Source organism: Cavia porcellus, unplaced genomic scaffold (assembly GCF_034190915.1).
Source record: "Cavia porcellus strain 051 isolate PalLab524CR breed Dunkin Hartley unplaced genomic scaffold, mCavPor4.1 scaffold_3, whole genome shotgun sequence".
NCBI classification, from domain to species: domain Eukaryota; kingdom Metazoa; phylum Chordata; class Mammalia; order Rodentia; family Caviidae; genus Cavia; species Cavia porcellus.
In genome coordinates, this window is record NW_026947486.1 from 34179295 (window position 1) to 34197874 (window position 18580).

An 18580-nucleotide genomic window follows, 5' to 3' on the forward strand; every position below is an offset into this window, starting at 1 on the left:
CAAAAAGAACAGTAAGAAATCACTAGTTGAGAAATTACATATTGTCCTCTTAGAAATAGTTGTTCAAGTTACAAAAGTAAAGCATACAAAGTAGACCTTTAAACAGCAAGACTACAAGCAGTTTTATTCAAATATACAACAAAACTTAGTAATATAGTTATCAATCCTACACACTTTCCCATACATGCAGTTATATCCTTACAGCACTTTTCCCCTCTTTTTTACAATAGCAATTGCACATTTTCAGTTGTATTACTCCTGCAGTTCTTATTACTTTTTACACTAGAGTCACAATGTGATATTTATAAATATGATCCTTATTTATTTCACTAATGAGGATAGCCTCAATTTGTTACCATTTGCTTATGAAAGCCTCAAGAGCATCCTTTTTATGGCCGAATAGTATTCCATTTTAGAAAAATACCACATCTTTTTCATCCACTCTGCAGTTGATGGGCATCTTGTTGTGTACAAGGTTTAGCTGTTACAAATTGTGCTTCTATGAACATGGGTGCACACATATCACTGTGATATGACCTTTTCAGTTTTTCTGGGAAAATACCCAGGAGGGGAATAGCTGGATTGAATGGAACTTCAAATCCTAGTCTTCTGAGAATTCTCCATACTGATTTCCATAATGGTTGCACCACTCTATACTACCACCAAAAGTGGAGCAGTGTTCCTTTTTCCCTGAAGCCTCGCCAACATTTCTTATCAGCTGATTTCTTCATGTCAGCTATTTTTCCTGAGTGAGGTGAAACCTCAATGATGTTTTAATTTGCATTTTTTGAATGACCAGTGATAGTGAACATTTCTTCATGTATTTATTTGCCATTTGTTATCTTCATCTGAGAACTGTGTGTTCATCTCAGATGCCTATTTTTGGAGAGGGTCTTTGAATTTGAGATGCTTGATGTTTTTCAATTCTTTATATGTTTTAGATATAAGTCCTTTGTCCTTTGTTCTTTCCCATTCTGTGGGTTTTCTTTTCACTCTGTTGCTGATTTATTTTGAAGTTCAGAAACTTTTCAATAATATGACATCCTAGTTGTTGATTCTTTGAAGTGTTTCCTGTGAAGTTTGCATTTTGTTCATTAATTCTCTGCCTACCTCTCTGACTCTAAGACTTGTCTCTTAGAGGTATGTCTCTACCTACCTTATTGTGTGGTAGCTTTAGTTTTTCTGTTTTAATATTATGTATTTGATCCATTTACACTTTAGTTTTGTGCATGGTGATATGCATGGGTCTAGTTTCAGTCTTTGGCTTGTGGAGAACCAATTTTTCTAAAAAAAACATTTATTAAAGAGGCTATCCTTCTTCCAGTGAATATGTTTAGCCCCTTTATCAAATATCAGGTGGCTGAGTATCTTCGTAGTTGTGCTTGCATCTTCTATTCAGTTCCATTGATCCTCAGATCTATTTATTTGCCAGTACCATGCAGATTTTATTACTGTGGCTTTGTAGAATAGTTTCAAGTCAGGAATTGAGATGCGTCCTGCCTTGCCTTTGTTGCCCAGAATTGCCTTTGCTATTCTACATTTCTTCTGTTTCCAAATGAATTTTAGGGAGTGTTTTCTCTAGATCTATGAGGTATGTTAATGGTATTTTGATTGGGATTGCATTAATTCTGTGAAACAGTTTTGGGAGTATGGCCATTTTCACAATGTTGGTTCTTCCTAGCCAAGAATAAGGAATATCCTTTCATTTTTTAATATCCTCTTCAATCTCCTTTTTTAGTGTAGCATAATTTTTGGTGTATAGGTCTTTTACATTCTTGGTTAGGTTGATTAAATTATTTCATTTATTTAGATGCTATTGTGAAGAGCAATATTTCCATAACTTCTCTCTGTGAGTCTTTTGTTTGTGTACAGATATGTTATTTATTGTTAAACATTGACTTTGTATCCAACTACACGGCTGAATTTGTTTATTGCCTCCAGTAGGATTTTAATGGAGTTTTTTGGGTCTTCTATATAGAGTATCATGTCATCTGCAAATAGTGATAGTTTAACTTCTTCCTTTCCAATCTTTATTCCTTTTATTTCTCTCTCTTGTCTGATTGCCCTGGCTAATGTTTCTGGTACTATATTGACTTGAAGTGGTGATAGTGGACATCCTTGTCTTGTTCCTGATTTTAAGGTGAAAGCTTTCAGTTTTTGTCCATTGAGTATAATGTTGGCTGTTGTTTTGTCATAGATGGCCTTTATAAGATTAAGGTAGCCATCATGCATCCCATGTTTCTGAAGGGTTTTTTTATCATGAAGCTGTGATCGACTTTATCAAAAGACTTTTCTGCATCTATTGAGATGACCATGTGATTTTTGGTTTTGGTTCTGTTGATGTGGTGTGTTACATTTATTGATTTGTGTATATTAAAACATGGCTGCATTCCTGGAATGAATCCTACTTGGTCATGATATGTAATCTCCTTGATGTTTTGCTGTATTCCATTTGTCAGTACTTTGTTGAGAATGTTTGCATCAGTGTTAATTAGTGAGATTGGCCTATAGTACTCTTTTGTGGTTGGGTCTTTCTCTGGTTTTGGTATGAGACTAATACTTGCCTCAAGGAATGATTTAGGGAGGATTACTTCTTTTTCAATTTCATTGAAGAGTTTAAGGAGTATTGGCATCAAATCTCCAAATTTCTTTTAAAATTCAGCCGTGAATCCCTCAGGACATGGGCTTTTCTTTATTAGTAGGTTTTAATTACATTTTCATTTTCCATAGCTGATATTGGCATATTCAATATTGCTATGTCTTCTTGGTTGAGCTTTGATGGTTCATGTTCCTAGAAATCTGTCCGTTTCCTCTGTGTTTTCCACTCTATGTGAGTAGAGATTTTCAAAGTAGGTATTCTTAATTTTTTGACTTTCCATGAGATTTATAGTAATTTGCCCCCTTTCAGTCCTTATTTTATGAATTTGGGTGTTTTCTTTGTTTTTCTTTATAATGTTACCTATGGGTTTATCAATTTTGTTTATTCTCTCAAAAAACCCAGCTTTTCAATTCATTAATTCTTTGTATTTTTTTTTAGTCTCCATTGCATTGATTTCTGCTCTAATCTTTACAATTTCCCCACTTCTATGAGCTTTGGGTTTAACTTGCTCTTCTTTTTCTAGAAGCTTGACATAAAACATTATGCTCATTCTGTTTTTTATATTACAATTTATTGCTATATATGTCCCTCTTAAGACCGCTCTCCTTGCATTCCACTGATTACAGTATATTGTTTCTGCATTTTCATTGAATCATAGGTATTGCTTTATTTCTTCTTTAATTTCTTCTGTAGCCCACTGGTTGTGCAAAAGGTTGTTATTTAATTTCCATGTATTTATGCAGGTTTTGTGATTTCTTTTGCCATTAATTTCCAATTTCAGTGTGCTATGGTCATATATTGTGTATGGGATAATTTCAACACATTTGCAGTTACTTAAGAATGTTTTGTGGGATAATACATGGCCTATTTTGGAGAATGTCCCATGTGCAGCTGAGAAGAATATGTATTCTTATGTGGTTGGGTGGAACACTCTGTAAACATCTACTAAGTCCAATTGCTTGCAGATTTGATTTTGTTCTATTATTTCTTTGCTGACTTTTGTCTAATTGATCTATCTCTTTGTGGCAGTGGTGTATTAAGGTCCCCTGATTTAATTTGGTTTTTCATGTCTATTAGTATCTGTCTTATGTTGTTCAGTGCTCCTGTATTTGGTGCATATATATTTATAATTTTTAATTCTTCCTCTTGAATTTTTCCACTAATGAGTGTATAGTGACCTTCTTTATCTCTTTTAATCATTTTAGGTTTGAAGTTCACATTTTCTGCAAATAGAATAGTTACCCCTGCTTTTTGGAGGTTTCCTGTTGCATGGAATATTGTTTTCCATCCTTTCACTTTTAATCTATGAGTTTTCTTTTGGGTCAGATGTGTCTCTTGTATACAGCATATTGTGGGATCATGATTCTTTATCCATTATGTCAAGTTTTTCTTTTAATAGGTGAATTGAGCACATTTTCTTTTATAGATATCACTGTTATGTACTGGCTCGACTTTGCTGTTACATTTCAGTTGTTTGCTTTCTGCTTTTCCCCCTTGTTTAATTCTTTGTCCTACCTGATGGTTTCTTTCTGTTGTTGTTCCAGGGATTGTGGTCCTTTTTATCTTTGGCTAGTATGTTTTTCAATACTCTTTCTAGTGTTGGTTTGGTGGACATGAATTTCTTCAGTTGTTCTTTGTCATGGAAATATCTTGTTTCTCCATAAAATTTGAATGAACGTTTTTCTGGGTACGTCAGTCTGAGGTTGAAAGTTGTTTTCTTTCAGGGTTTGAAACACCTCACTCCAAACTCATCTTCACTTGAGGGTTTGAGCTGAAAAGTCTGCTGTGATTCGAATGTGCTTTCCTTGATAGGTAAATTGTGTCTTTTCTCCAGCAGATTTTAGTATTCTGTTTTTATGCTGTATATCTTAATTAGTATATATCTGGGTGCAGGTTTATGTTGGTTGTGATTATTTGGCATTCTATATGCTTCACTTATCTGCATATCAGATTTTTTCACCATGTTTGGGAAATTTTCTGTTATTGCTTCTGTGAATATTTTATTTATGTCATTTGCATTGACTCCTGCTGCTTCACTGATGCCTATTAATCTTATATTGTTGCTTTTGGCATCATCTTGAAGCTGCTGGATTGTCATTTCATGCTGCTTTGTTATTTTTAAAAGTTTCATCCCTTCATGATCACTAATTGTGATCTTGTCCTCAAGGTCTGAAATCCTATCCTCAGCTTCATTTAAGTGGTTTTGCCAGCTTTCAATAGAAATTTTTTGTTTCTTGGATGTATCTTTGAGCTTGTTTCAGGAATTCTGTTTGTTTTCTATATTGTTCATTCAAGGTTTCAATCAGTTTCCCATGCTCCTGTAACTTTATCTCTATTTCTTATTTTGCTGTGCTCAGCAACTCCTTTACTGAAGTTATTTTTATCTTTACATGGGAGAGTACTTCTAATTTGAGTTCCTCTATAGCCTCATGGAGTTTTTTTTTTTTTTACTTCACTTGCAATCTTTTCAGATATTTCTAGTGTGCTACTTTTGAAGCCCTTTATTTCAATGTCTCCTGTCATTGCTCCTGGTAGACTAGATGTTTGAGATTGCATTTTGCTTTTTTGTTGTGCCATTTTCCACTTTTGAGTTAATATTTAGTCCTTTAATCCCATTAATGTCAACTCTTTATAGTATGTATCTTGGGGTCCTACTGTAAAGTTGATGTGTGTTCAATTACTGGGTCCCACAATGAATAGATGGGCCAGTCACCTGACTTCCCACTGCAGGGCCTGTTGGGTGAGTCCTATACTCTTCCTGAGCTGACAAGCCTAGTAGTATTAATATAGGTCAACTTTTAGTTCCTGCTATTACTTTATCTTCAGGTTATTCCAGATCACCAAATCTCCCTGTCTATAGTGTTTGTGTTGGCTGAGGTCTTACTGTGTCCCTATTGTGTGCCTGTGTATCTCATAAGTCTTTTTGATTTTCTCCAAATTGGGGAAGTCCTTATTGGCATACTCTTCACCCTGCCTGATGTTTATTTGTGCAGAAAGGAGTCACCCACACTCTTGTCAGACTCACCTAGGTCTTACAGTTAGTTGGAGGGAGCTTTACTGCTAGCCCTATTTACTTACTGTACATCTCTAATTTAGGAGTATACTCACCACACTGACTGAAGCCTGCTTAGATCTTCTGTTTGGGTAAGACAATTACTGAATCTCCCTTCAAGTTAGCAGGGTTAATTTGCTGGAGTCCAAGCTTTTGGGAGAAAGGGTGGGAGCTGAAGATCAACAGGAGTATTAGGTCCAGGAAGTAGGAAGTGTCCCTGAGGGGCCAGCAGATGTTGTGGGTCTGGGCATCCACTAAGCTTGGGCCACGGTCCCAGGGCAGCATGGCATTCATCAGTGCTGACTGGAGTCATGCAGGAAGCAGGCGTCTGTGCAGGTCAAGGTCCGAGGGCTGCACACTTTCTCCAAAGCTGACAGGAGTCACACAGGAAGAATGCACTTGCGTGGGCAAAGGTCCCAGGGCAGTGTAGTATTCCTCAGTGCTGACTGGAGTTGCACCTGTTTCCTGGTTTTGAGAGATGTTGCAAAGCTTTCTCGGTGCACTGTGAATCAACTGGCTCACTTTTGGCTCTCTGGGCACACTGCTGGCAACTGCTTGCCACTTGGAGCTTGCTGCGTGTGGGCCAGTTGGACCCATGGGGACTCCGCATGTCTTCTGATGATTTCAGATGCAGGGCATGATCTTACTGCCTGTAAGCAAAGTTCCAAGGTTTCCCTTTGTGCTGGGATTCAATCCATGTGTGCAGTCATGGCCCACGACTGGATTCTGGGCCCTGCTAGCGGCTTGGAGTTCAATGGGCATTGCCTGGTTGGGCCCAGTGGTACCATGCATCTTAGGGTAATTTTGGATGCAGGGCCTGGTCTTACCACCTGGGAGTGAAGTTCCAGGGTTTCCCTGTGCGCTGGATTTCAACCCGAATGCTGTCAGGATTCCAGGCCCTGCTTGCTGTGGTGTGTGACTTTTAAAGTCTTCTATGTCAGAGTCTCCTACACTTGCTCCTGATGGACTACATGTTTAAGTTTGCATTTGGCATTTTTGTTTTGTCATTTTCACCTTTTGCACTAATATTTGGTCTTTCAATGCCACTAGACATCTGTTGGTAGTGTATATCTTAGGATCCTACTGTGTTGATGTTTGTCTGATTGCTGTGTACCATCATGAAGAGGAGGGCACTCACCTGAATTCCTACTGCATAACCTGTTGTGTGCATCCTACCTATATTCTACCTAGGCTGACTAGCCAAGGAATATTGATGTAAGTCAACCCTTAGTTCTTGCTTCTACTATGTCTTCAGGTTGTTTCAGGTCACTATGTCTATAGTGTTTGTCTTGGTTGGGACCCTACTGAGTCACTGGGTGTCTCATAAGCCCTTTTAATTTTCAGGTTGGGGAAGGCCTCATTGGCACACTTGTCAGCCCACCTGATGTTCTCTTATGGATGAAGGACTCACACACACTCTTGCCAAGCTAACTGAGGTCCTACGGCTATAGGGAGGTTTATGACTGCTCCTGCTTACCAACAAGTTAGTTTAGAGGCTAACTCACCATACTGGAAGTAGCCTGCTGAAGTCTTCTTTTTGATGAGGGGTTACTGAGTTTCCCACCAACTTGGCATGGTTAATCCACTACAGTCCAAGTTACTGGGAGGTGGAGTGGGAGCCAAATATCAACAGGAATACTAGGTCCAGGGGGTTGGGGGGGTCCTTGAGGCCAGGGCAGCAGGCATGGAACTGGCCTGCTCTTCCACGCTGGAGATCTGGGGTCTGGGGGCATCAGGATGGCAGGTACAGAAGCAGTCTGCCTTTCACACTCTGTTTTTTAAATTTCATCTGTGACAGATTCACTGTCCAGGAGGCTATTATTTAATTTCCTTGTCTTTATGGAGTTTTTGCAGTGTCTTTTGTCATTGATTTCCAGTTTTATTGCAGTTTGTTCAGATAATATGAACGGAATAATTTCAATTCCTTTGAATTTTCTTAAGCATGTTCTATGGGCTAATATACAGTCTACTTTACAGAACATCCCATGTTCAGCTAAGAATAATGTGTATTCTGACGACATTGGTTGAAAAACTCTATAAATATCTAGCAACTTCATTTCTTCACAGGTTTGCTTCAGTTCTCATACTTATTTGCTGTTTTTTTCTGGTTGATTCATCTATTTGTGGCAGTGGATATTAACATCCTCATTACAATTATTCTATTGTTCATTTGATATTTCATGTCTATTAATATTTATCTTAAAGGGTTAGGTATTCTAATATTTACTGTATACATATTTATGATTGCCATATCTTCTATTGAAGTTTTCCCCTAATGATTACATAGTAACCTTCTTTACTTCTTTGATTATTCTTGATTTAAAGTTCATATTGTCTGTCAATAGAATTTTTAACCCTACTTTTTTTCTGGGTCCCTGTTGAATACAGTATTGTTTTCTATCCTTTGAATTTCGGCCTGTGAATTTCCTTTTAAGTTAAATATATTTCTTGTATACAGCATATTGTTGAATCTCGTTTCTTGATACATTCTAGCAATCTGTTTCTTTTGATTGGTGAATTGAGGGAATTCACATTAATATGTGTAGTTGATATGTATTGGTTTGTCTTTGTCATGTATTTTCCTGTTGGTTCCCCACTTTCCTCTCTATTTAATTGCTTGCCTTGCCTGGTACTTTCACTTTTATGTTTTTCATGGAATTGTGGTTATTTTTCTCTCTGTCTTAAATATTTTTCCTTAAACTTTGTAGTGCTGGTGTGGTGGTCATGAATTTCTTCAATATTTCTTTGTCATAGAAGTATCTTATTTCTCCATTAACTTTGAAAGGTAGTTTTTCAGGGTACATTAACCTGGATTGGAAATTGTTTTCTTTCATGACTTGAAATATTTCAGTCCAAGCTCTTCTTGACTTTAAGGTTTGTGTTAAGAAATTGCCATGGTTCTGATGGGCTTTCTTTCATAGCTGATTTGTTTTTACTGTAACAGATTTCAATATTCTGTTCTTGTGCTGTATTTCTGGGATCTGTTCTATTATATGTCTGTGTGTAGATTTATTTTGCTTATGCGTATTTGGAATTCTCTATACCTCAGTTGTCTGTCAGATTCTTTTTCCATGCCTTTTTTATGTGTAGGTCATTAGTTGCTTCTGATTTTTCTTTAGTAAATGGTGAGAGATGTGGGCTTGGTTTCAATCTTTGGCATTTTCTCAGTACCATAATATGAAAGATGCTATCTTCCTTCCAGTGAAAGTTTTTTGCCTCTTTGTCAGCAATAAGTTGTGCTTAGAAGTGTTTCTGCATATTCTGCTCTATAACATTGATCCTTGCATTTTTTTTGTCCATGCCATGCTTTTTTATCATGGTAGCCCTGTGGCATAAATTCAAATAATAGATTGTAATGTCTTTTGCTTTGCCTTTGTTGGTCAGAATTACTTTGGATATTCTAGGACTCTTCTGGTTACATATGAATTTTATGATTTTTTTCTCTAATCCTGAGGTATGCTATTGATATTTTGATTGAGATTGAATTAGATTTGTATGACATGTTTTTAAAAGGGCCATTTTCACTGTATTAACTCTTACCATTTTCTAGTATCCTTTCAAATTTTCTTTTCCTTTATTTTGTTTAAAAAAGAGATTAAGATGAAAGAGGAAACAGCAACACATGTCAGAACAGAACAATTTAAGCAACATAGCGTTTCACCACAAGATAACCTGACTTAAGAGTAGTTACCATAGTGTCTCTTTCCTTGAAATATTTGAGTATACCTTCATATACTATAGCATCAAACATAAGACAGTGTAAAATCATAAAAGAGGATTAAAGTATTACAGGGTATTTAGAACCAACAAACAGAAAACAAACAATGGTTTTTATATTATTTCCTTGACTATAAAAATTTTTGTTTATACTATCACATATAATAAAATCCAATAAGATACCACATGATAAAACCGAAGAAGACTGAAGATCAAAAGTTTGATGGGATATTAAATCAACACTACCTATTATAATGTCTTCTTGTCTTCAAAATAACTGTTCATACCATCACAGACAATAAAATCAAACACTATGGAATAAAACCTTTCCAATTAATAAATAAAAACAATATAAGGCTTGAAAAAAATGTAATGAGGAATCATGATTACCACATACTTCTATGTATTCTTACCTTTTCTTACACTATGGAAACTACTCAGTATTTAGACATGTGAGTTTGACTTACTTCGCTTATGAGTATGGTCTCAAATTGAGTCCATTCATTTATAAATATCTCAATTTGATCATTCTTTATAGCTGAGTAGTATTCCACTGTATAAAAAAACACAAAATTTTTATCCATTCCTCAGTTGATGGACATGTAAGTTGTTTCCAAGATCTGGCTATTAAAAATTGTGATGCTATAAACATGGGTGCAAATATATCACTGTGGTATGAAGTGTTCAGTTCTTCTGGGAATATGTCCAGAAGTGGAAGAGCTGGAACAAATGGGATCCCCAGTCCCAGCTTTCTGAGAAATCTCCAGACTGACCTCCACATTGGTTGCACCAGTCTATACCCCCACCAACAGTGAAGGAGAGTTCCTTTTCCCCCCAGTCTCTCCAGCATCTGTTGTTTGTAGTTTTCTTGATCCTGGCCATTCTTTCAGGAGTGAGATGGTATCTCAGTGTGGTTTTAATTTGCATTTCTCTAATAACCAATGATGATGAGCATTTTTTCATGTATTTATTTGCCATTTGTATTTCTTCATCTGAGAATTGTATATTCCTCTCAGATGCCCATTTATGGATTGAATCTTTGAATTTTGGGGTCTTATTTTTTTTAATTCTTTATATGTTTTAGACAGAAGTCCTTTTCTGAGGGACAGTTCACTAAGATTGTTTCCCAGTTTGTAGGTTTTCTTTTCACTATGCTAGAGGTTACTTTTGACATGCAGAAACTTTTTAATAAGACATGATCCCAGTTGTTGATTCTGGTAAGTATTTCCCATGCAGTTTGATTCCTGTTCATGAATTCTCTACCTACCCCTATGTCTTTAAGGTTTTTACCCAATTTGTCATCCAGTAGATTTAGTGTTTCTGTTTTAATATTCAGATCTTTAATTCATTTGGATTTTAATTTAGTACATGGTCATAGGCATGGGTCTAGACTTATATTTTGGCATATGGAGAGCCAGTTTTTTCAACACCATTTATTAAAATGGCTGTCATTCTTCCCATGAATATGTTTGGCCCCTTTATCAAAGATAGGGTGGTTGAGTGTGTTTGTAGTTGTGGTTGTATCTTCCAATCTATTCAATTGATCTTTGGCTCTGTTTTGATCCCAGTATCATGTTGATTTTACTACTGTTGCTTTGTAGTATAACTTCAAGTCAGGGATTGTGATGCCTCCTGCCTTGCCTTTGATGCTTAGACTTGTTTTTGATATTCTAGGTCTCTTCTGGTTCCAGATGAATTTTAGGAGTGATTTCTCTAGAACTATGAGGTATGTTGATGGTATTTCTATTGGGATTTCATTGAATGTGTATAACAGTTGGGGAGGAGAATGGCCATTTTCACAATATTTATTATTCCTATCCACGAACAAGGGATGTCTTTCCATTTTCTGAGATCCTATTCAATTTCTTTTTTCAGTGTATTATTTTCCCTATATATATCTTTCACTTCTTTCATGAGAATCATTCTTAAATATTTCATTTTTTTGGCTGCTAGTGTGAAGGGTGTGACTTCTCTTACTTCTCTCTCTGTGATCTTGTTGTTAGTGTATAGAAATGCTATTGATTTTTGAGTATTGGTTTTGTATCCAGCTACATTGATGAATTTATTTATTATATTTAAGAGTCTTTCAATGGAGTTTTGGGGTTCTTCTGTGTAACATGTCATCCCCAAATAATGATAATTTAACTACTTATTTTCATATTTTTACCACTTTCATTTCTTTCGCTTATCTAATTGCTCTGGCTAGTATTTCCAGTACTATATTAAACAGGAGAGATGATAAGGGACATCCTTGTCTTATGCCTAATTTCAAGGTAAAGGCCTTCAATTTTTGGCCATTTAGCCTGATACTGCCTGTTGGTTTGTCATAGATGGACTTTATTATATTGAGGTAAAGACCATGTATTGCAATTTTCTATAAGGTTCTTATCATGAAGGAATGTTGAACCTTATCAAAAGGTTTTTCTGCATCTATAGAAATGATCATGTGATTGTTACTTTTGGCTTTATTGATATGGTGGATTACATTTATTGATTTACATATGTTGAACCATCCCTGCATGCCTCGGATAAAGCCCATTTGGTCATGTTGTATAATATTCTTGATGATTTGTTGCATCCTACTTATCAATATTTTATTGAGGATTTTTGCATCTGTGTTCATTAGGGAGATGGCCTATAGTTCTCTTTTTTAGTTCGGTCTTTCTCAGGTTTTGATACTAGAGTAATATTTGATTCCAGGAATGACTTAGGAAGGACTGCTTCCCTTTAAATTTCATTAAAGAGTTTCAGGAATGTCAGCATTAAGTCTTCTTTGTACTTCTTGTATAATTCCATAGTCAATCTGTCTCGGCCTGGGCTCTTCCTTGTAGGTAAGGACTTAATTACATTGTCAGTTTCATTAATAGAAATTGGGTTATTCAGCAGTTTTACATCTTCTTGACCTAGCTTTGGTACTTCATATGTTTCTAGGAATCTGTCTATCTCTTCTGTATTATCAAATCTAGGAGAGTAGAGGTTTTTGAAACAGGTGTTGATCTTCTGTATTTCTTCAGAATCGGTAGTGATTTCAGGTTTTTCATTACTTACTGCATGAATTTGAGCTTTTTCTTCCCTTTTTAAAAATAAGGTTGGCTAGGGGCTTATCAATTTTATTTATTCTTTCAAAGAACAAACCCTTTGATTCATTGATGCTTTGGATTCTTTTCTTAGTCTCTATTGCATTAATTTCTGCTCCAATTTTTATAATTTCCTCCCTTCTTTTGGCTTTGGGCTTGACTTGCTCTTCTTTTTCTAGATGTTTGACATGTAGCATCAGGATATTTATTTGTATTTGTTCTGTTTTCCTGATTGGTAACTCAGTGCAATAGATTTTCCTCTGAGGACAGTTTCATTGCATCCCAGAGATTCTGGTAAGTTGTATTTGTATTTTCATTTGCTTGTAGGTGTTGTTTAATTTCCCCTGTAACCCACTGATTACTCAAGGGTGTGTTATTCAGTTTCCCTGCATTTGTGGAATTTTTGCAGTTTCTTTTGTCATTAATTTCCAATTTCATGGCACTATGATCTGATAACATGCGTGTGCAAATTTCAACTCTTTTGCATTTATTTAAATATGTTCTGTGGACTAATATATGGTCTGTTTTAGAGAATGTCCCATGTATTGCTGAGAAGAATGTGTATTCTGGTGTTGTTGGATGGAACACTCTGTATATGTCTATCATGTCCATTTGTTCACAAGTGTGATTCAATTCTGTTTTTTTTGTTGTTGCTGATTTTCTGTCTGGTTGATCTGTCCCTTGGTGTCAATGGTGTGCTAAGGTCTCCTGTTATAATTGTCTTACTGCTAATTTTGTTTTTCATTTCTGTTAATACTTGCTTTATACCTGGCTGCTTTGGAATTTGGTTCATATATATTTAAGCTTGTTATCTCTTCCTCTGAATTTTTCCCCTAACCAGTATGCAATCACCTTCTTTGTCTTTTCTGATCATTATTGGTTGAAACTTCACATTGTCTACAAACAGAACAGCTACCCTGCTTTTTTGGGGGGAGCGGGGTTCCTGTTGCATGAAGTATTGTTTTCCATCCTTTGACTTGTATTCTGTGAGTTCCCTTTTGTGTTAGATGGTTTTCTTGTAGACAGCATATGGTTGGATTTTGTTTCTTGATCCATTCTAGCAGTCTGTTTGTTTTAATTAGTGCATTGAGACCATTTACATTAATGGTTATAGCTGTTATATGTTGGTTTATTGTTGACATGCTATCTTTCTGCTGTTGCATCTTTATCTTTCCATTTTGCTTAATTGTCTGCTTTGCTTAGTAGTTTTTTCCTAAGTCTATCTAAATTGTCTTTTAGTATTCTTTGCAGGATTGGTGTGGTGATGATGAAGTTCTTCAGTTGTTCTTTTTCGTGGAAGTATCTTATTTCTCCATATTTTTGAAGAACAGTTTTTCAGGGTACATCAGTCTAGGTTGGAAATCATTTTCATTTAGGATCTGAAATACTTCACTCCATGCTCTTCTTGACTTTATTGTTTGTGCTGAGAAGTCTGCTGTAATTCTGATAGGTTTTCCTTTATAGGTGTCTGTTTTTTCTCTCTGACAGCTTTTAATATTCTATTCTTTAGTTGGATTCTGGGCTGTTGATTATTATATGTGTGGGTGTAGTTTTATTTTGATTATGGCTATTTGGAGTTCTATATGCTTCACTGATCCTGATGTCAGTTTCCATTCTCGTATTTGGGAAATTTTCAGCTATTACTTCTCTAAATATCCTCTTGACATCCTTTATTTTGTCCCCTTCTTTTTCCTTTATTCCTATTAATCTTATGTTGTTTCTCTTTGCATCAGCTTGCAGCTGTTGAATTGTTATTTCCTGATTCCTTGTTATTTTTAAAAGATCTTTCCTGGGACTGGGGATTTAGCTCAGCAGCATCAGCGCCTGCCTTGCAAGCAGGCAGTCATGGGTTCAATCCCTGGCACCAATAAAAAGGAAAAAGACAAAAAAAAAAAAAAAAAAAAAAAAAAGATCTTTCCTTTCCTGTTCATTAGCTGTAATCTTGTCTTCGAGCTCTGAAATTCTATTTTCACTTTCATTGAGGCAGTTTTTACAATTTTCAATGGAATTTTTGATTTCCTATATATCTCTTTGCATCTGCTTTATGTATTCTGTTTTTTTCTTATATTACTCATCCAGGGATTCTACTTTTTGTTTAGTTCCTCTGATTTTTTTAACTGTATCTTCTTTAGATATGTTTAGCATCTTTTTCATTTCTTTTATCAGTTTTTCTTTTACTTGGTAGACTATTTCTAGTTTGAATTCCTTTAAAGCTTCCCAGAGCTCCTTCTTTATTTCAGTTGCTATTATGTCAGATATTTCAGGTGTATGGCATATATTTTCTTCTGTTTACATAGCTTCCAAAGTCAAGGATGGGCTGGAAGTTTGAGTTTATATTTTGGTCTTTCATTCTGTCATTTTCCTATATTTCTGTGTTTCAAGTGTTATTCCCAGTCTTCCCCAGGGCCTGTTGGCAATCCTCTTTTTAGGCCTCAGCTCTTGGGACTCTGACCACCCAATTCCCTGAATTGAGAGAGGGTCACTGAGGGTGGGGCAGGCAGGCCCAATTTTACAGGTTGAATGTGGCAGGAATGTGTGAAGTTCTTTGGCAGGTGGAAGCAGTGGTCCCAAACTCCCTGTTTCCAGATGGTGCAGGGACACTCACTTCAGGCCACCAGTTTTCAGAATTTTGGGTGCTGGCAGGCCCAAAACCCTAGAGTCCACCAAGCAGTGCAGGAAGCAGGGCAGTTGGTGCTGGCAGGTTCAAGTCACCCTGAGCTGGTCCAGTGCAGCAGGATGTCGCAAAATTTCCTGGCTGGGGCTGAATGGAGAATCCCAAACTCTCTGGGCTTGGGGGATGGTGCAGGAACACTCACCCCAGGCTGCCCTGCCTCTGGAACTGAAAGCACTGTCATACCCAGCACCCCAGATTCTGCCAAGCATGACAGAGAGCGAAGTAATTGGTGTTGGCGGCCTCAAGACCCGCTGAGCTGGTCCAGTGCAGCAGGAAGCCATAAAGTTCCCTCAATTTTCTTTTTCATAATACTGTTGTTTTAAATATGTACATATCTTTCTCTTTCTTTGTTATATTGATTCCTAAGTATTTCATTTTGCTTGATGCTATTTTGAAGGGTTTTTCTCTAAATTCTCTGTTGGTTAATTTATTATTCCTATACAGTAATGCTATTGATTTTTGAGTGTTAACATTGTATCCTATTTTGTCTCTGAATTTCCTTATTAACTCTAGTAGTCTCTTGGTGGAGCTTTTGGATTCTTCTATTTAGAATATCAAATAGTTAGCAAATGATAATGTACCTTCTTTCTTTTTTTTTCATATTTTTTCTTGTCTAATTGCTCTGACAAGTATCTTCAGGATGGTATTAAACAGGAGATATGACAGTAGGAATTCTTGTTTTATTCCTAATTTTAGATTGAAAACATTCTGGTTTTGAGCATTTAGTATGATGTTAGCTATTCATGTGTCATACATGGCTTTTATTATTTAGCTGTTTATTCCATTTTTCTCCACAGTGTTATCATGAATACATGCTGAACTTTTTCAAACTCATTTTCTATAATGATTAAGATGGTTTTGTGATTTTTTACTTGTTTCTTTTAGTATGATGTATAGAATTTGATGATTCATCTATGTAGAATCATCATTGCATCATTAGGATAAATTTTATTTAATTATGCTGTTTAATCTTCTTGATTGTTTGCTGTATTCTATCTGCCAGACTTATACAGAGGATTTCTGTATCTATACATGTGTTTATTAAGGATATTGGCCTGTAATTCTCTTTTTTGTTTGAATCCATCTCTAGTTTTGATAACAGAATGCTTGATTTTGAGAATTACTTTTAGAGTTCTGCTTCTCTTTTCTACTTCATTGAAGAGTTTGAGTAGTGTAATTAATATTATCTTCTCTACATTCCTCGTAGAACTCAGCAGTGAATTAATCTATCAGGATCTGTGATTTTCTTTATTGGAAGGTTTAAAGTCACTTCTTCAATTTCATTAATTGATACTGGATTATTTAGGATTTTTGTATCTTTAGTTTTGTTAATTCATATGCAACTAGGAATGTTCATTTCTTCTGAATTTTCTGTCTTATTAGAGTACAGATTCTCAGTGTAAGTACTAATGGTTTTCAGGATTTCTGTAGGATCTGTTGTGATTTTTATCCTTTTCATTTCTAATTACAAGGAATTATATCTTTTCTTTCCTGCTTTTGATAAGATTAGCAAAGGGTTTTTCTACTTTATTTAGTCTTACAAAGAACATATTCTTTGAGTCATTGATTCACTGTATTTTCTTAGTTCCAGTTTTATTAATTTCTGCTCTGAATATTTTCTACTCTTTAATGTTATTTGAGTTTTACTTGTTCTCCTTTTTCTAGAACCTTGTAGTTCAACATTAGATTATTTATGTGAACTTGCTCTGTTTTTCTGATGTAGGAATTCACTTCTGGAAGTTCTTTTCATTGCATCTTGTAAGTTCCAGTAGGTCATATGACCATTATCTTTTAATTGCAGAAGATGTCTAATTTTTTCTTTAATTTTACGCGTGAACGATTGGTTGTCTAGAATTGTATTTTTAAATTTTCATGTGTTTATGTATTTTTGTGGTTACTTTAGCCTTTGATTTCTAATTTCATTGCAGTATGATTTCTTGATATATATGTGACAGTGCGATATTGATGGTTCTCACAATTGTAGTATTTATATGTTTTTTCACAGCATTAGTGTTTGCTTTATATAGTTTTGTGTACTGGTACTTGTTAGAGATATACTTACTATTTCCTTAATAAATATGTGGTGATCTTGTTTGTGTCTTTTCCTAGTCTTAGCTTGAAATTCACTCTGTTTTTAAGTGGAATAGCTATCCTCAATTCTTTCTAGGTTTCTGTCAGAATATTATTTTCCATCCTTCAGTTTTCAACTTATAAATTTCTTTTTCAGTTAAATGTGTTCCTTACATGTAGCATATTCTTGCATCTTCTTTCTTGATCCATTCCACCAATCTGTTTCTTTGGATTAATGAAGTCAGATCACTCACAGTGATTGATATAACTCATAGGTATTGATTTATCCTTCTCATTATATTAGTTTTCTATTTTTGGTTCTGTTTCTTTCTATTCTATGTAATTCCTTGCTTTTCCTTGTGGATTCAAAGTACAGGGAATTGCAATTATTGTCTTTTTTTAGAATATCCTGCAGAAATTTTGCATTGCTGGTTTCATATGCATTTCTTCAGGTGTTCTTTATCATGAACATAATTTTTTCTTCATTAATCTGGGCTGGAGATTGTTTTTTCTTGGGGCATTAAACACTTCACTCAAAGTTATCCTGCAAATAAAAGTTTATGCTGAAAATTTTGCTATGATTCTGAGAGATATTCCTTTATAATGAACTTGTTTCTTTTCTCTAATATCTTTAATATTGTTTTGATGTTGAATTTTTGGAATCTTGGCTATTATACGCCTTGGTGTAGTTTTTTTTTTTTTTTTTTCTGATCATGACTATTTGGAATCTTATATGTCTCATCAGTTTGTATGTAAAATTGTTTTTCCATACTTAGAAAGCTATGTTATTACTTCTGTGAACAGATTTTTATGCCTTTTGTGCAATGTTCTGATTCTTCATTGATTCCTATTAAGATCATGTTAGTGTTCTTTACATGATCCAGAAACTCTTGGATTGTTTTCTATACTTCTTTGCTATTTTTGAGTGGTGATTCATTTGATAACTGCCAAACACAAACCTGTCTTGTAGATCTGATATTCTATTTTGACACTGGTAGAATCAGCTGCGTATACTTTCAGTAGAATTTGTAATGCCCTACATTTCTATTTCAGTCTGTTTTGTGGAGATTTGTTTATTTCTATATTGAGCTTTGCACAGTGGCAGTGTTGTAGTCAGTGAGGATTATCCAAAGCATGATTATTGCTAATTGAAACTTTTCTCTGTGTTGGACATTGCACTCATGACATTCATGTTTTCCCTAAGCTCGTCTATCTTTTATTTGGATCTAATCTAAATTCACTAACTACTTCCATTATTATGTTCATCATCTCTTTAATTATCTGTGTACTTCTGTTTTCTTTTCATCAAGAGGCTTATTAATTTGTTTTGTTACTTCAGTTACTACAATTGCAGAAAGATCAGTTGGGGAATTTTGATTTCTTAAACCTCA

The 18580-nt window shown here is 35.3% G+C and overlaps 1 pseudogene; it reads left to right on the forward strand.

The window, feature by feature from the left end:
* Positions 1–18276: 18276 nt before the first annotated feature.
* On the forward strand, positions 18277–18354 carry LOC134475541 (U4 spliceosomal RNA; annotated as a pseudogene).
* The last annotated feature ends 226 nt before the right edge of the window (positions 18355–18580 follow it).